This window comes from Cherax quadricarinatus, chromosome 76 (assembly GCF_038502225.1).
Source record: "Cherax quadricarinatus isolate ZL_2023a chromosome 76, ASM3850222v1, whole genome shotgun sequence".
Classification (NCBI taxonomy): domain Eukaryota; kingdom Metazoa; phylum Arthropoda; class Malacostraca; order Decapoda; family Parastacidae; genus Cherax; species Cherax quadricarinatus.
In genome coordinates, this window is record NC_091367.1 from 3,346,128 (window position 1) to 3,366,741 (window position 20,614).

Below are 20,614 nucleotides of genomic sequence, written 5' to 3' on the forward strand. Positions count from 1 at the left end.
AAAATAAGGTTATGTTCTTTGTACCCCCCAAAATGCTAACTATTTTTTTTAGGTCTTGTGATTTAAAACAGTAAATGTACTTACAGTAAAAACCCAATATCCACAGGGATACATTCCAAGGACCTGCCACGGATACCATGGAAAGTAGCAAACCCCTATATACAAGTCTATACATACCTATTATAAAGTTAAACTGGTAAATTATGCTTAAGTGGAGAATTATCACTTTCACTGATGGGAAGCACTGTATGGCTTCTCTTAGGCTTTGAAGAACTGCCAGCTTCTCTACTTTTGTGCTTAGGGGCCATTATTATGCAAAATTAACAGGTATTTTTTGGTCCACAGTAAACCATGGATAACAAACCACAGCTGCTGAATCAGTGGGTATGGGGGTTGTACTGTATATAAGAAATAAGATTACAAGGTCTTATAGGCATCACAGTTCAATATTCTGTGTTCTCCTGTTCTTGAGAGTTTTACACATTTGTAGCCCAGAAGTCATAGATGAAATAATGACATTAAATAGGCTATAATCTAAAATATCCTAAAAGTGTTATCAACTGATCTTTAAAAATTACCAGCAATACAATATATAAACCTAAAAAAAAGAGACAAGGAGACATATCCTGGTTCTGCCAAACCTGAAAACTCATATTAATATGCATTCCATCTCTACTAAGAATAACCCCCCCCCCCCAAAAAAAAAAAAGTGACTTCCATTTCTACTGGGTTCATTGTACAAAACACAATAAATTTGGTTAGGTAAAATTTATTTTAGGCAAACTGGATAAAATTATGAACTATGACAATATAAAAATAATTAATCAAAAGGCACATTATCGTGACTGGTGCAATACGCAAATAACCCACATTTCCACTACCAGTATTACCTCTACCACCACTATTCCACTTCCTCTCTGTCCTGTCCCTGTCCTCTTTGCCTATATATACATCCCTTGCCTTCGTGTGTTAGTGTGTCTAGTCAATGGTCCAAGACAGACCCAATAAACTTAGTGTGTACAGGTTATTTATGAAACATGAAAATAGTTTTAAAGCTAGTGTCTAATGCTCTCTATCATGTGAGAGATTTAAATCACCCCACTGATTGGTTAAGAAAACTAATAGTGTCAGGATTCTCAACGTCCTCCCTCGTGAATAGGGGAAATTACAAGAATTCTGGATGTCTTCAAGAGGGAACTTGTAAGTTCTTCAAATAAGTTTCTCACCAGCCAGACTGGTTTATATACTGGACTGCATGCAGCCTGCAGCAACAGCCTGGTTGATCAGGTGTCGATTAACCAGAAGGCCTGGTCTGGGTCCAGGTCACAGGTGTGCTGAACCCCGAAAACCTTCCAGGTATCAGGCCCCTCCTCGATCTACAGACAACTGTCATATGACAATTCCTGAGAAGACCAGAGTGCTAAACACTTGTCCTGTCGAGCCCTGTGTAACTTGTTGCTCGTCCTTTGGGCCCATTTGGCTACTTCCCTAGGTCCTACTACTTTACTATGTCCCCAATGGTGTCAGAGGTAGAAGTTTGTTACAGCACACCCAGGGATCAAACCCTCCCATCTCAGGCATTCAGTCCCTTTCCAACGGGTGCCCTGATGCTGGTGAAGGGCTCTTGAGTTAAGAAATTGTTGCTATTTTCCACCCTTGGATCAAATATGACTACATTCTATTACCCAGTCACTGTGTGTGTAAATAGGCTTAGCTCTTCCCCTCATTATATAATAGAAATTAGGTTCAGGGCTCAGCACCGGAGTTGAACATATAAACACTGTCAGCGACACACACTAGCAAAAACATTAACTGACAGTGGTGTTAGATTCAGTGAGATTACCCGGCTGAGATACACGATCTTGTAGTGAGAAAGCTGCTACCCACGCCCCATGGCAACACCTGGCTGAGACACATGAAAGCTAACCCACGCCCCATGGCAACAGCAACCTGAGGAAATATTCATATTACATCCCCCGGTGAGGCTGCGACCCTTCAGTACTGACAGCCAACACTGCCACACAGTATTTGTGTCCAAGTGATGGTGCCAAGTGTACAGTGTACTACAATGGTGGAGCACTGTACACAGACAAGTGTACAAGAGCTGGAGTCGTCAGTGTATGTAGACAAAGAAGAAAGGCCAAGCCACTTATGACACTCTTCACGTCATTCGTTCTCTCCAAGCTGGAATATTGCTCTTTACTAACAGCATCCTTCAAGGCAGGAGAAACTGAAGGACTGGAAAATGTAGAGAACCTTCACAGCTCATATAAACTTAAGCAAGCACCTAAATTACTGGGTAAGTAAGTTTATTCAGGTATACACAAATACCGTTACATAGAATTATCATACATAGCAGCATATGTGTAGAGAACCTAGGATAACCCAAAAAAGGTCAGAGTGACTTATTTCCATTGGGGTCCTTTGGGGTGAGCTGGATGTTCCTCGAACTGTACTCTTTAAACAGAGGTGCGAAAGACAATCTACACCTGGAAGATACTGGAGGGATTGCTACCAAATCGGCTCACCAAAATAACTACTAATAAACACAAGAGGCTTGGCAGACGGTGCAGGAGAGCGATGAGTATACTGAGAGCTTAATTAAAGGTAAAGGGACCAAGACTCTTCAACACCCTCCCTCCATACATGAGGGGAGGAATCACTGGCTTTCTTTAAGACAAAACTCGAGAAATTCCTTACACGAGTTGTGATCAGCCAGGCTGAACACTGCTCAATACTACAAGTTGAATCAGTGAGTAATCCAGCAAGCACTTCCATCCTGCCATCCCACAATGACTGACTCCATCATCATCCTCCTCGTTCCTTCCCACAACTCCCACCCTACAGGAACTGACTCAATCCTTCCATCCCACCATAACTGGACCTCTCTTCCCACAAGAACCCTATGAACCCTGTACTCCGGTAATAAATGATTCTCTCCCTTCCCTGTTTCAGAACTGGGTGTAACCTCTGCCCCTGCCCTGCCCTGCCCTCCTCACACAGAGCCGCCTCTCAGAGTTTCACAATACACAGATGTGAGTCACAATGCCTTATTAGGAGCCACACTTCTGCCCAGCTACCCAGGGTCCCAGCCGTCAGACAACACACAACCACGCTCTCCCTACCTCTCTTACATACGCTCTCTCAGCTCATTTACAGGCTAAGAGCTGTTATCCTACCTCAGCTCATTTCACACCCAACTCCTAAGGTATACTACCACCCCCCAGGATGCAAACCACACCAGTCGACTAGCACTCACGTACCTAATGACTACTAGGTGAACAGGGACAGCAGGTGCAAGAGACCATGTCCGACGTTTCCACCCGTGCCGGGTGGAAACGTTGATAATGGAGTCTGTGTGAGCAGTGTGCACGATCTGAGAGACATTTCTCGACTCTCATAACCCTGGCTCTTGTGATCAACCCCTCCCCCCACAAGGTACATCACAGCTGTACCTCAAAACACTGGGTATTATAAAAAATACCACAATCCTAGTACCCACCAGTCTCCCTGGGTATCAGCAGCAGCACACTGTTGATGTACCCAGTTCGTCACACGAGAGAAAGAGGCAGGTAGCCACTAGTTCACCTTGACCAACAGAGAAATTATGCAGTGGCGAGTCTAGTGGTATCTTAACACTTACTCATGACCCGACACGTGTACCCTCCCCCCCCCCCAACACACACACACAGATAAGCTAGAGGAGCAGGCAGAAATAGAAGGGAAAGTACTGCAATGGATTAAGGAATACCTGCCAGGAAGAAAACAACGAGTGTTGGTACGAGACGAGGTGTCAGAGAGGGTGCATGTGTCGGGTGGGGATCCACAAGGGTCAGTCCTGGGTCCAGTGCTGTTTCTTGTACATGTGAATGACAAGACGGAATGGATGGAGTCAGAGGTGTCCCTGTTTGCAGATGTGAAACCAATGAGGAGAATACAAGCGGACGAAGATCAGGTAAGCTTACAAGGGGATCTGGACAGGTTGCAAGCCTGGTCCGACAAATGGCTCCTGGAGTTTAAACCCAGCAAGTGAAAAGTCATAAAGCTTGGAGAAGGACAAAGGGGACCGCACACTGAGTACAGCCTCACTCAAGGAAACTCACTCAAGGAAAAGGATTTTGGGATGATCATACTGAGCACATCTAAGGCGCATATGGGCGCCTGGCAAACCTGAGAATAGCGTTTCGACATTAAGGAGTCATTCACGACACTGTACGTCAGGCCCACATTGGAGTATGCAGCACCAGTATGGAACCCACACCTGGTCAAGTACGTCAAGGAATTAAGAGAAAGTGCAAAGGCTTGCAGCAAGACTAGTCCTGGAGCTTAGGGGTTTGTCCAACGAGTAGATATTAAGGGAACTCAACCTGACAACACTGGAGGACAGGAGGGATATGGGGAGGACATGATATCAACACAAAATAAAGCTCATGGAGCAGGGAGTGGACCTAGCAGTGACCAGTGACGAGGCGGGGCCAAGAGCTATGACTCGATTCTTTCCCCGCAACCACAATTAGGCGAGTGTATACACACACACACTAAGCTGGAGGACCAGGCAGGGATAACAGGGAAGGCTCTACAATGGATCAGGGAATACCTGTCAGCGAGTCATGGTACATGGCGAGGTGTCAGAGTGGGCGCCTGTAACAAGCGGGGTTCCACAGGGGGTCAGTCCTAGGACCGGTGCTGTTGCTGGTATTTGTGAACGACATGACGGAAGGAATAGACTCCGAAGTGTCCCTGTTTACAGATAATGTGAAGTTGATGAGAAGAATTCAATCGGACGAGGACCAGGAAGAACTACAAAGGGATCTGTACAGGCTGCAGGCCTGGTCCAAAAACTGGCTCCTGGAGTCCAACCCCACCAGGTGCAAAGTCATGAAGATTGGAGAAAGGCAGTCTAGGGGTCCAGAGACTACAAACCTCACTCAAGGAAAAGGATCTTGGGGTGAGTATAACACCAGGCACATCTGAGAGCACATCAACCAAATAACTCCTGTAGCATACGGGCGCCTAGCAAACCTAAGAACAGCATTCCGACATCTTAATAAGGAATCATTCAGGACCCTGTACACTGTGTACATTAGGCCCATATTGGAGTATGCAGCACCAGTTTGGAATCCACACCTAGCCAAGCACGTATGGAAATTAGAAAAAGTGCAAAGGTTTGCAACAAGACTAGTCCCGGAGCTAAAGGGTACGTCCTACGAGGAGAGGTTAAGGGAAATCAACCTGACGACACTGAAAGACAGGAGAGATAAAGGGGATATGATAACGACATATAAAATACTGAGAGGAATCGACAAGGTGGACAGAGACAGGATATTCCAGAGACGGGACACAGCAACAAGGGGTCACAGTTGGAAGTTGAAGACTCAGATGAATCACAGGGATGTTAGGAAGTATTTCTTCAGTCAGAGTTATAAGTGGAATAGTCTGGGAAGTGATGTAGTGGAGGCAGGTTCCATACATAGCTTTAAGAGGTATGATAAAACTTATGGAGTAGGAAGAGTGACTTAGTAGCGACCAGTGAAGAGGCGGGGCCAGGAGCTGCGAATCGACCCCTGCAACCACAACTAGGTGAGTACACACACACACACACACACACACACACACAGTGATCTAGCATCATATACAACATGACAGGAAGCAGGTGTGAACGTCATAGACTCGTAGTGTATGTGAGGTACTGCCTGTATGTATGTTCCCAGGTAAACCTCTCCCATTACCTCCCTAGTACACCTCCAGTACTGGACACGCGTAGTTCTCACTGCCTGGCTCGCCACACCACACACACTGCCTGGCTCGCCACATCTTTATTACGAATGCGACAACTGTCGCATTCGTAATAATTTAATTACACACAGATTATATATATATATATATATATATATATATATATATATATATATATATATATATATATATATATATATATATATATATATATTATTGTAACCACGAACGAGTGGCAGTGATCAATAACAACACTGCAGTAGCCAAGGACTCGAACCCATGTTGTACTGGCCCGCCTCAGGGTGAGCTAGAACCACATGACGCCTTAACCCACAGGACCACCCATGTAGGATTGGGTGGTTCTGTGGGTTAAGGCGTCATGTGGTTGTAGCTCACCATGAGGCGGGCCAGTGCAACATGGGTTCGAGTCCTTGGCTACTGCAGTGTTGTTAGTGATAATATATGCGCAAGCCTTGCCACGGGGATAGAAATCTTCAGCTCAAGATCTTTCACACGTCTCCGTGCGTCATCATGAGCTATGCAATGTTACAAAAGCAATAACAGACTGAGAGGAAGCTTTCTCAGATGACAGGTAGCATGCTGACGTTGGCTTGTCCAACCTGAAAGAGGGCGTGGTCAGGCACTGTCCCGTCACCTACATAAAGACATGAAAGTATACAAGTGGAGGACAGACGAGAATACACACATCAGTAAGGTACTGAGGATATATTCAACCAGGAGCTCTTAACAATGGATTCAATTTATAAAATTTAGATTTAGAAAGAACCTGCTTTACAGTATTTTGTTAATGCAACTATTTTCATTTATATCTATTCTTCATTTATTCAGACTTCCTATAATAAATATATTCAGTACTCGCTATAAGCGAAGGATGAAAATATTTCAAGGTAAGTAATTCGTGTACTGTATATACATTTTTTAGGCCTAGCTGTATTGCTCACTTAATATATGATAGTGTAAACATGCTATCAGACTGTCATGTACATCTGAAAGTGAAAAAAAAACTTATGATTCACTTTACAGCAGTAGTCCAGAACCTAACCTGCTGTATAAGCAGGGCCCTACAGTAGTCCAAATCGTAACTGCTGTATGCAGTATGCTGTATAAGAGGGGCCCTACAGTAGCCCAGAACCTCACCTGCTGTATAAGCAGGGCTCTACAGTAGCCCAGAACCCAACCTGTTGTATAAGCGGGGTCTGCTTGTACTAGTTTGTTACCAGAGTTAAGTGGAACAATCTGCGAAGGGCCACTGAAGCTAAAACCTTGGGCAGCTATAAAAATAGGCTGGGTAAACACGAGTGTGTTGTGGGATGTGAGAGTGATGTGTCAGTGGTCGTGCTAGGCTGCTTCAGTCTTACCTTTCACACGGTTCTACTTGCCCCTACTGACACTTTCCTGGAAGTTCACAACGAAGTCTGCACCCCGTGCAGTACTTACCAGTTATTATTACTGGTTCAATGTTCCATTGTATCCTTCACAATACTACCACCACTATTATTACTATTACTATTGCTGCTGCATTGCTACTGCTATTACTACCATTACAAGTACTACTGCTGCTATTACTACCTACTATCACTACAACTACCACTTACTACAACTACCACTATTATTACAAATACCACTACTACTACAACTACCACTATTACTACAACTATTACAACTATCACTACAACTGCCACTTACTACAACTACCACTATTATTACAAATACCACTACTACTACAACTACCACTACTACTACAACTACCACTAATAATAATAAACATTCAGCTTCTAAACTAAAGTTGACTAAATTTTATCCAAGTGTTCGTGAGGTTTGTTGTAAGTGTATCAAGGTGTATATACACCTGTGAGTACATAAGTGTTCACACCTAGTGTGGATATATACACAGATATACATGTGTTCAATGTTAAATAACACACCTGTGTCAAGTTCGCTACATTAACGGGAACATTTCGCCCCAAGTGAAGACAAGTGAAGAAAGTCTTAAGACATAGTAAGGTTCCAACTCTCCTGGTGACCTCAACACTGTGTTGACCAACCTTCCTCAACACTCATCACAAAAACGTTCCGAATAGAGAGTATGCCAAACAAAAGGCCAAAAGGTATGAATTAAGAACCAAAGAGGCACTATTCCGTGACTGGAACAATACACAGAGGGAGGAGGAGCTTACGATGACGTTTCGGTAGGACTTGGACCATTTACAAATCACCCTAATACACGAGAGTGAGAGCCAGTATAGGTAAGGGGGGACAGGGACGGGACAAGAGAGCTAAACCCGCGTGGTCCTCGCTCAAGCCTATTTGATTCTCTGTTCAGTAATAAGTATTCGATTCTTTGTTAAAGTCACCGAAGAGTGTTAGTCTGTCTCTTGTAAACAAGTGTTTATATTAATGGAATAAGAGGTGGAACATGTATATAAACAGTGTATATAGTAGTAGTGTGTATATTTAATTGGGACAGTGTGATGAAATAAGACATTTGGAAAATTAATGTTCATTTGAAACATACACGGCAATACGACAACCCGTTGCTTTTATAAGCATTACTACACACACTGGCGTAGACTCGACCAATGTTGAGCACACTTTGGCAAGTTCTTCGTGGCACCAGGTCCTAATAGGTTAGGTTAGGTAAGGTTTGTCAGGAAACTGGACAAGTGTCTCTTGACGCGGGTCTTAGCCAGATAATAACCCGTAGCTGGAGCTTTTGGTCATCTGACCGAGGCCTTCCACTGGCTTACCCCTTCACCCCCTTTAAAAATTATTGTGACAGTTATAACCATTTAACACTGGCCCTAATAACAACAGCAATTACGTATACGCAGATACACACCTCTCAGTGTATACACACAGAATTTGCTTTAATCTCTCTTTTAAGGACTACAAAACCATTTATCACTACAAATATCCTTGATAATAATGAATCAGTGTGACCTTTCTGAAGCTGGTACTAGTGAGAGGCTCTAGCAGTAGGTTGGGACAAATTACAGCTTCTCCCCTCACACTTCCTGTCCCTGTTCACCCAGCAGTACGTACATTATGAATAAATAGGTACAATAATGTGACTGAAACAATAAAAAGGTGAGGAGCACAGCAGCAGGCCTACTGGCCCATGCTAGGCAGGTCCAACACAATACACAACCTGCACATAGGAGAAAAGCTTATGACGATGTTTCGGTCCGATTAGGACCATTAACTAGCGAGTAGTTAATCGTCAGAGTAGGTCCGAAACGTCGTCAAAATTTTCTATGCGATGGTTATTTGTGTACAGTAAATAGGTGCCTAGGTACTATTAGTGCTGTACAGTAAGTAGGTACCTGCGAGTAAGTAGGTACCTGCAAGTAGGTACCTGCAAGTGGGTACCTGGAAGTAGGTACATGGGAGTAAATACATGGGAATAAGTAGGTACCTGGGAATAAGTAGGTACCTGGGTACCAGTAGTGCCGTGGAAGACAAGGAATTTCACTGTATTCTATAACGTGTTTGTAATGGGATTTTTAAATTAGAGTAATAAAAACTGAATGCAAGTTTTGCAATTTTTTGTTTGCAAATCTGCACCACAGAATGAATTGGTCCTATCTGCCCTTCCACGAGTACCAAGAGTACACTGAGAACGCAGTAAGTGTAAGAGGCCCAAGACTCTTCAACACCCACCCTCCCACCAGTCAAGGGAGAATCGCCAACAAACCTCTGGAAGTCTTCAAGAGGAACTTGATAAGTTCCGCAAATCAGTGCATGACCAGCCAGGCTGTGGTTCGTACGATGGACTACATGCGGCTAGTAGTAACAACCTGGTTGGTCAGGCCTTGACCCTTCAAGAGGCTTGGTCTGGGACCTGGCCATGGGGCACTGACCCCCCCCCCCTTGGTATTCAAATAGATCAGAGTTGATAAATTATAACAGGCCAAACGAGAGAGATTACAGGACAGATAAGAAAAAATAATATAAAAGATCAAAAATCAGTAAACACAGGTCAGCATAATTATTACAGAGCAAGTGAGTCAGTTGTAAAAGTCAGTAAAGCAGGAAACAGCGAGAAGGTGCTGGAGGCGTGGAAAATTTGGCATGGTCACGACAGGGTGGGCAGGCCAGTAGGCTAAGTCAGCGGGCCAGTAGGTTGGGCAGGCCAGCAGGTTAGGTAGGTCAGTAGGTTGGGCAGGCCAGTAGGTTAGGTAGGTCAGTAGGTTGGGCAGGCCAGCAGGTTGGCCGGCCAAGATGACAGATAAGGCGTGCACTGCTCTCTCTGCTGGGTGTTGACACGCCTTCCCGCGCTATTTTTGGCGCGAATGAGATGGTTGGCGGGTAAAAAAGTCTGGCGGGAAGGGAAGGTTGGCGGGAGAAAGACCTCTTTTGGCGCGAAGGCATATTTGGCAGGCAAAGACCTCTCTTGATGTTAAAGGATGGTTGGCGGGTCAAAGACCTCCTCTAACGCAAAAGGATAGTTACAGTACCTTTGATACACCTTTGATTTGTTTCGAAAGAGTACTCCCAGAGCCCGACTTCTCTTTGCGGGAATCAATGACTTTCCACACATGAGGAAGTGAAAAGAATTCTTCCTCCGTAAGCCATGCGTGTCGTAAGAGGCGGCTAAAATGCCGGGAGCAAGAGGCTAGTAACCCCTTCTCCTGTATAAATTACTAAATCTAAAAACTTTCCTTTTTCTTTTAAGGTCACCCTGTCTAGGTGGGATACGGCTGGTGTTGAAAAATAATAATAATCTTTATTTCTACAAGTACAAGGTATACAGGCCTAACTGACGTCAATAACATATTACTATATAGCAAGCTCCTTGTTATGCACAGCATTTCGGAGAAATTAGGTCAATTTTGTCTCAGGATGGACCCCACACTAGTTGACTAACACCCAGGTACTTATTTTATTGATAGGTGAACATGGACAGCAGGTGTATTAAGGAAACACGTCCTAATGTATCCACCCGTACCGGGGATTAAACCACGAACCTCAATATGTGAGCCGAGTGCGCTATCAATCGAGCTACAGGACCTAAGTTCATATAAACGCTCTTTGGTTAAAGGCTGGACAAATAGGTAGGTCTGGCTTTCTTTGGGTTTACCCTACGTAATATACACGTTACTGTGATAATTGTACTTATGTGTACCTGTACCTAAATCAACTTACTTAATGGTTGGCTTTGAGAAGGACTTGCCTTTTTATGGGCCAGTAGGCCTGCGGCAGTGTTCCTCCATTCTTATGTTCTTATCAGCTCTCCATGATACCGTAATTCCTCTTTCCTTCGTGTGTATCTGAGGCTCAGTGATTCAGCCATGTCTCTGTATTTCTGCTACGTGCCGACCATAATCCCTCAGAGAATTCCCGAGGCTCGAGTCAGCTTCATCCACCTCTCTCTCCCACAGCTCAGAAACATTTGTGTTTCAACCTCTGTGACTACCAACTCCATCCTGTGGATGGTGGTGGCTAGTTTATAACACACACATCTATCCTGTGGGCATATAAACAGATATGCTGTATAGTGTGACCATTTATTTCCATCCTGTGGACAGTAGGGTGAGGGCGAGTGAGAACAGTAGTGTGTGAGGCATGTCTACGTGGAGTGTGTTCCGAGGGGGGAGGAAGGGGGATGAACGCCCCCGGGGCTCGGTCCCAGACCAGGCCTCCCAGTGGATGACCTGATCAACCAGGCTGTTGGTGCTATTACACAAAGTCCAACATAAGCACTATAGCCTGGCTGATCAGGAACCGACTCAAGAAACTTGTCCAGTTCCTTCTTTGACGTACCTCAAAGTTAACATACTTGCTTATACCTCAAAGTTAACATACTTGTTTGTGAATCACACTGCAGAGGAGAGACGGGAGAGAGGACGTGACACAAAACAGTCTCTAAGATAGAAACTCGGGAGAGAGGTTACAAATGTGAGGGAGAGAAGGAGAGAGGGATGGAAGGAGAGAGGTTGTTGCCGTGTGGAGCTACCTATGTTAGGATAGTCACACAATACTGAACGAACAAAAGCTATCTACGTTTTCCTATCATATTGCATCACACAGGATGGTGCTTAAAGAACTGAAATATGTCAAGCTGGGAGACTTCAGTAGTGTCAGTCTTAGCAGCACCAACAACAGCACTAACAGCACCCCAAACACTGGCAGCAACAACTTCAGCAGCAGAACTCGAAGCAACATCAGTAACAGCACAACCACTACCAACAGCAGCAGACAGCAACAGCAGCAGACACCAGACTAACCCCTGGTCTCCTGTGAATGAATTATTCTGTAGTGGACGGTGTCTGCTGGAGCGGGGTGGTCCTCAGCTGGTGGTGTGATCCTCAGCTGGTGGAGTGATCCTCAGCTTGGGTGGTCCTCAGCTGGGGTGATCCACAACTGGGGTGATCCACAACTGGGGTGATCCACAACTGGGGTGATCCTTAACTGGTCTGATCCTCAATGGCTGTTATCCTCAGCACAAAAAAATAGCCCCACACTGCCCCAATCAATACATCCAGCACCCTCCCTCCCTGCCCTCCTCCCTCACTCCCTGCCTTTCCCTGCCCACACTCCCCTGCACGCACACCTTCACACCTCCCACTGAATGGAGTGGGCTCCATACCTATGATGGGTCAGTACTAGCACTAGCAAGTGCGTCGCCCACACTAACATGCCCAGGGTTACCACTCAACTGTTTAGTTAGAGCTGCAATAGAAGAAACAAATGCAATAAAAGATCTGTAGAAACCTAAGGCCACAAATGATCTTGCAACATCAGCAGTTTATGATTTAGGAGAATTTTGTACACCAGAGTTACTTTGTCAGTTGTAACCCTCTATGAGTAACTACGTGACCAACAACTTTGATATCTGATCTTAGGAACTGACATTTTGAGAGCTTTATCATTAGACTGGTTCTTCAAGCTTACCAGGTAACAAATCTAGTCTCTTGAGATGCATTTCCACACATGACATGACGATTACATCTACGTTATCTACAAGGCTTCTAAAAATATTTATTAGCCTTGAAAATGTGATGGGGGAGGAGCACAGTCCAAATGCCATTTCGAGAAAATGATAAATGACCTGTAGGGGGTTACCTGGAGGTAACTGTCCTCGTGAAGAGGGACTTGTCAAACCACCTGTAACAAGTCTAAGGCAAAGAAAACATTACCAACAATCATTTTAGCATTCACTTTCCTAAAATCAATCAACGGGCGCCAAGTATCGCCTTTCCTGAGTACTAAAATCACTGGGCGCATTCCAGGGTGGATTTGTGTGTGTGTGGCGATGCCATCAAGCTTCTAGCTGATTACTTCTGTTATAGCAACTGGAGAATGTGGCAATCTGTACACACGTATGTATAGAAAGACACACAAGTGAACACTAGGACATATTTATTGGAAAATGTTTCGGTACTGGGGCCTTGATTTCTGATCCAAAACGTTTTCTAATATGTCCTAGTGTTTGATTACGTGTCTTTCTAAACCAATTTGTCGGTACCTATTACCAATGGGTCTAGTACTAGGCTCCAGTGGAATACAGTGTGATATTGATTTGTTAAACTCATGGTCTCACCTGATAATGCTATAGATTATTTATGTGTAATACCTGGAAAAAACTACAACAGTCTATTAACGTGTGTTATACAATGTACTGACAGAGTACCATGACAGGTGGTGATGGCCAGGGTTGTCAGTCATCAGAGTACCATGACAGACCAACAAATGCTCGCTCACTCTTCCTCACTGCCCAAGAAAGACGTGTGGGCGAATGACTTTAGAAAGTGAAGGTCAAGGAGTGAATGTCCAGTAAGGGAGAGTGTCACGTGAGGGAGAGAACGTCATACGAGGGACAGAAAGGTAAGGTAACCCAGGCTTGTGTAGACGAACAAGAGTGCCCTCAGGTGGATGAACAAGGTAGTTACTGACCAGCAGGAAGGTCAGTCTCAGAGCTGGCCAGCAATTACACCTGGTTAACTCTCCAGGATGTAAGGTAGAGCTTTCAGAGGAGCCAAATAAGTCATGGTAGTGGAGAGTCTTTGACGACACCCAAGTGACGTCAACCCCGTGTGTTGCCAACCCTTCCTCCACCCACACACACTACTGTAACTCCACTTTACTCCCACACACACTACTGTAACTCCACTCCCACATGCAAGCATTTAAAAGCTTAAGCTTTGGTGAGCTGGGAGGATGGTAGTAATAGATGAATCATTCACTATTTCCTGATATGACCACTGTTACTCACCCGGAGGTGACTGCTGACTCACCCCGGAGGTGACTGCTGACTCACCCCGGTGGTGACTGCTGATTCACCCCGGAGGTGACTGATGACTCTCACTCAAAAAATGGAAGGCAGTTACTAGTAAGTAGGAGAGAGAGTTAGAAGCCAAAACAAAAATACTCTTAAGAATGTATCGAGGCATCTAAGGAAGGTCAGCAAGACGAGATCAAGATGACGAGGTCAAGATGTCAATGAGGTCAAGACATCAATATGATGAAGTCAACTCTCACCTACACAGTGTTGACTGGCGCGATCCACATATATTAACATTAAAACAAAATACAGTTATACCATCTTTGTCCTATAGCATAAGAGAGAAGACAAGTGATGCCTTGCCTGGCTTACCACAACCAAACACGGATAATGATCAACAATACATATCCAGCAGGTGATATTCTTGGTAGTATCTACAAATATACGTAAGTCAAGTGCCTCGTACCTCAAAGTAAAGCCTGTCATCAGCAGCCAGTGCGACCCAAGTTCTATATAATCTTTGTGGAAAGTACAATATATAAATGATAAAGAATTAGTTAACAGTGGCATTCTTTCAGGAAACGAGTTGAATTAGTGACTTTTAGAGAGTTTACCAATGCTACCTTTCTAATCCTGTTCAACTCTCCATCCACCCCAAACAAAATTTCGTCCATCTTAGGGATGATCATCAACCTAAGTTGAATAACACTGTTTTGAATGGTAGGTCACCCACCATTATCATTATTCCCAAATATTTCGAAATGTTCAGTGTTTTGTACCCTTTGCTCGTTTCGAGTACGGTATACCTTAAGTATACCCTCACAGGAAAGGTATACTTAACATACTGCCAGCAGGGAACACCCTCACCAGTGTCTTCAATTTCCTTGTATTATTATTTTGCAAACACATCACTTGTAAACACACCAACAAAACACAAAAATGCTACTCCAAAATTGAACCCTGCACTCGTCCGTCTCCTTGTTAATTAACATTTCTCTATCAGATTTCACCCCAATCTGTCCATCCGATTTCGAGTTAGACTGATTACAAATCCCCCCAGGGCTTAAATTAATTAATAACGCGCCCAACGGGGCACAAGGTGCGTTATTACACATGAAAATATAAAAACAATATATGCACACACACACACACACACACACACACACACACACACACACTAATTAAGGTACAGCTGCCACAACCTCTTCTAATTTAATATATATATATATATATATATATATATATATATATATATATATATATATATATACACTGTATAGGTAGAACTGATCGCTTAGCAAGAACTCTTTTAAAATTAAGTTTTCTAAAACTATCTTATACGTTTAAAGATATATATTTTTTTCATTACGTTAATGTAAAAATTAATAATTGTGTACCAAAAGAACCTTAGAAAACTTACCTAACCTTATCAGAACAAGCGTAATTTAATTTAGCCTAATCCAACTAAATTTATTTTAGATACGTTTACAATAATTTAATAATAAACATAATGAAATATATTATTTCGTTAGAATGAGTTTTTGCGAAATTATTGTATACACAAATACACAAATTTTCACTTGCCTTATTCAGCACGAGGAGCGTTGCTATTTAAGCCAAAATAGCAAGTTTTACTTATTTGGCACGACATTATATAATGTTTGTATAATAAATAAATTTTATATATATATATATATATATATATATATATATATATATATATATATATATATATATATATATATATATATATATATATATATAAAGACAAAGTGAACAAAAGAGTGCAAAAATTATAGGGGAATACGTCTGTTAAGTATACCTGGTAAAGTTTAGAGTTATTATTGAAAGAATTAAGAGTAAGACGGAGAGTAGGATAGTAGATGAACAAGGAGGATTTAGGAAGGGTAGGAGGTGTGTAGAACAAGTGTTTACAGTGAAACATATAGGTGAACAGTATATTGATAAGAGTAAAGAGGTTTTTGTGGCATTTATGGATTTGGAAAAGGAGTATAGCAGGGTGGATAGGGAAGCAATGTGGCAGATGTTGCAAATGTATGGAATAGGAGGTAGATTATTGAAAGCCGTGAAAAGTTTTTACGAGGATAATGAGGCTCAGGTTAGAGTATGTAAGAGAGAGGGAGATTATTTCCCAGTAAAAGTAGGCCTTAGACAAGGATGTGTTATGTCACCATGGTTGTTCAATATATTTATAGATGGAGTTGTAAGAGAAGTGAATGTTCGGATGTTGGCAAGAGGTATGGGGTTAAAAGATAAAGAATCTAATACAAAGTGGGAGTTGTCACAGTTGCTCTTTGCTGATGATGCTGTGCTTTTGGGAGATTCTAAGAAAAGTTGCAGAGGTTGGTGGATGAGTTTCGTAGGGTATGTAAAAGAAAATTAAAAGTGAATATAGGAAAGAGTAAGGTGGTGAGAATAACAAACAACAAATAGGTAACGAAAGATTGGATATCAGATTGGAGGGAGAGAGTATGGAGGAGGTGAATGTATTCAGATATTTATGAGTGGACGTGTCAGCTTATGGGATATGAAAGATGAGGTGAATCAGAGAACTGACTCCTAAGTGGTGCACTTAGGAGTCCTTGGAGACAAAGAACTTCGTTCAAGGAAGCAAAGAGGGGAATATATGTGAGTACAGTTATATCAATGCTCTTATATGGGTGCGAAGCATGGGTGGTGAATGTTGCAACAAGGAGAAGGCTGGAAGCAGTGGAGATGTCGTGTCTGAGGGCAATGTGTAGTGTGAATATGAATATAATGCAGAGAATTTGTAGTTTGGAAATTAGGAGAACGTGTGAGATTACCAAAACTATTATCCAGAGAGCTGAGGAGGGGTTGTTGAGGTGGTTCAGACATGTAGAGAGGCTGGAACGAAATAGAATGACTTCGAGAGTGTATGAATCTGTAGTGTAGAATCTGCATGAATCAGGGTAAAGGTCGGACAAGGAAAGGTTGGAGGGAGGGGGTAAAGGAGGTTTTGTGTGTGAGGGGCTTGGACTTCCAGGAAGCATGCGTGAGCGTGTTAGATAAGAGCAATGGAGACATATGGTTTTTAGGACTTGACGTGCTGTTGGAGTGTGAGCAGGATAATATTTATGAAGGGATTCAGGGAAACCGGCAGGCCGGACTTGGAAGTACAGTGCTGGCACTCTGAAGGAGGGGTGTTAATGTTGCAGTTTTATAACTGTAGTGTAAGTGTGCCTCTGGCAAGAAAGTGGAGTGAATTAAGAACATAAGAAAAAAGGAAAGAAGGAACACTGCAGCAGGCCTAATGGCCCATGCGAAGCAGGTCCATGCCCCCCCCCAGGATAAGCCCAATGACCCACCTGGTGAAAGTTTTTCTTTTTCGGGCCACCCTGCCTTGGTGGGAAACGGCCGATATGTTAATAATAATAATAATAATAATAATAATAATAATATATATATATAAATAAATATATATATATATATATATATATATATATATATATATATATATATATATATATATATATTCTTCTTTCAACGTACCAGCCGTATCCCACTGAGGTGGGGTGGCCCAAAAGAAAAAACTGAAGTTTCTCCTTTTAAATTTAGTAATATATACAGGAGAAGGGGTTACTAGCCCCTTGCTCCCGGCATTTTAGTCGCCTCTTACAACACACATGGCTTACAGAGGAAGAATTCTGTTCCACTTCCCCATGGAGATAAGAGGAAATAAACAAGAACAAGAATTAGAAAGAAAATAGAAGAAAACCCAGAGGGGTGTGTATATATATGCTTGTACATGTATGTGTAGTGTGACCTAAGTGTAAGTAGAAGTAGCAAGACGTACCTGTAATCTTGCATATTTATGAGACAGACAAAAGACACCAGCAATCCTACCATCATGTAAAACAATTACAGGCTTTCGTTTTACACTCACTTGGCAGGACGGTAGTACCTCCCTGGGCGGTTGCTGTCTACCAACCTACTACCTACCTATTATATATATATATATATATATATATATATATATATATATATATATATATATATATATATATATATTACAGAGACGTGCATCTCTCTCCGGAGAGATAAGAGATATGTGTATCTCTGTGTATACATACGGATATGCTTAAAAATAGCGCACATGGAGACAAACCCAGGGGGTCGAAATATACAGATCAGCCAACCTCCCGAGTTTCAGTCTCCATGCGGGTTATTATTAAGCATTAACAAGTGTTCATTACACTTTAATTATTCGTGTAGGGAGATGTAAGAGATATTACAGCAGACGTGTAAGTGGGTCACCTCAGACGTAAACACAAGAATCTACCACCTTCACTCTTATTTCTCCCCGTAACTCACCATCACTTTGCAGCTTCAGAAAGCAGCAAAGTGGTAACAGAAACATTAGTATCCCTGAAGGTGTTAGGCACTTACTGTGCGTAGGTTATAATCATAATTATATTTTTTAAAGAGGTGGACTGGTAACCCAGTGGAAGTCCCCGGTCAGATGACCAAAAACTCCAGCTGCGGGTTATATGACTAAGACCCGCGCCAGGAAACATTTGTCCTATTTCTTAACAAACCTAAACCTCGTAAACTCCTCCGCCAATCTTAGCAACCTGCCTTCAGAATCTGCCAAAAGAACGGCGTCATCAGCAAAGAGAGACTGTGACAACCTCCAACATATCTTCCCAATACCCAGCTTTCACTCTTATTTACAACCACATCGAGAAATTTATAAACAACCATGACGACCTTGTATATTCCCTAAGGTCTAAGTTTACTGGAAAATAGTATCCAATAATATTATCATTATTGCATCTATTACTATAGTGTAGGAAATAGGTATCTTGCAGTACTGATCTTCCTACCTCCACCACCACCTACTTATCACCCCTACCACTACGTATGTACCACCACCACCCACCTCCATCCTTCACCTAGTTAGTATACACCCTGAATCGAGGTTACTGCAAGGGACCTAATTCCTCTCACGTCCACACCTGCCCTCATGTTCTGACAGGTGGGGAAAGGAGAACAGGTGGGGAGGCGGGGGAAGGAGTACAGGTGGGGAACAAGTCACCATAGTGGAACAACAGTCACCAGAGTAGTGGAATAACAGTCACCATAGTGGCATAACAGTCACATTAAGTATCAGTGATTTGTGGTGTAGTCGACAGGCTTAAAACCCTATTTAATACACAATAACATAGCTGTGGGTCATCAAATGACTAAGACCTGCGTCAGGAAACACTTATCCTGTTTCCTGACAAACCTTACCTTACCTTACTTAACCTAACCTAACGTAACCTTACCTAACCACAGCCTCACTGATCTGACAACTCATCCACACCTAGCACGGGCCAGTAGGCCTGCTGCAGTACTCCTTTATCTTATAAGCCAGGATATGGTTACGTGGGTTTGTGGGGCGCTAGCACCAACAGCCTGGATAACACGCATGAAAGAGCGTAAGCTTTACGAGAGAGTACGTTTTCTCTTACAACCTAATGTAATATGTTAAGCTTGGTATACTATGAAAGCTTAAAGCTGTCCTCGCTGCTCTTTCCCAGCTTAATCTGACATTTCAAAACTGAAATCCAAGCAGTCCCTTTGCATGATTCAAGTTTTTTGTGTGTTAGATATAGATATAGAGATAGAAACAGAGAGAGAGAGACTCAGACCTTCACCTCGTTACAGTAGCCAGAGTGAGAGCTTTATTTTTGTAGCGCTAAATCCGCAGGGACCATACACCAGTGGGAGAGAGGGGAACGGGGGAGGTTAGAATAGGATGAAATCAGGTTGTGATCTCTGCTCCCGGATTGCGAAAAAGATTTAGGAGTTCTGGTTAGCAGTAATTTGAAATCAAGACAACAGTGCATAAGTGTTCGCAATCAAGCTAATAGAATCCTTGGCTTCATATCAAGAAGCATAAATAATAAGAGTCCTCAGGTTGTTCTTCAACTCTATACATCCTTGGTTAGGCCTCATTTAGATTATGCTGCACAGTTTTGGTCACCGTATTATAGAATGGATATAAATGCTCTGGAAAACATACAAAGGAGGATGACAAAGTTGATCCCATGTATCAGAAATCTTCCCTATGAGGATAGACTAAGGGCCCTGAATCTGCACTCTCTAGAAAGGCGTAGAATTAGGGGGGATATGGTTGAGGTGTATAAATGGAAAACAGGAATAAATAAAGGGGATGTAAATAACGTGCTGAAAATATCTAGCCTAGACAGGACTCGCAGCAATGGTTTTAAGTTAGAAAAATTCAGATTCAGGAAGGATATAGGAAAGCACTGGTTTGGTAATAGAGTTGTGGATGAGTGGAACAAACTCCCGAGTACAGTTATAGAGGCTAAGACGTTGTGTAGTATTAAAAATAGGTTAGAAAAATACACGAGTGGGTGTGGGTGGGTGTGAGTTGGACCTGATTAGCTTGTGCTACTAGGTCAGTTACCGTGAATGTGACCTGACCTGACTAGGTTAGGACATTGGCTTAAGCCGATAGGAGACTTGGACCTGTCTCGCATGGGCCAGTAGGCCTGCTGCAGTGTTCCGTCTTTCTTATGTTATGTTCTCTTCCTGATCCACGTGTGAGAACTTGTCCTAGGATGTGTTGAGTGTAACTCGTGG

General features: G+C 42.8%; 1 protein-coding gene across 6 annotated transcripts in view; it reads right to left on the reverse strand.

Annotated features, from left to right (window-relative positions):
• LOC128703700 (serine/arginine repetitive matrix protein 2) overlaps window positions 1-20,614 on the reverse strand; it is a 609,407-nt gene that overhangs the window by 4,516 nt on the left and 584,277 nt on the right. The gene's annotated exons all lie outside the window — the stretch shown is intronic.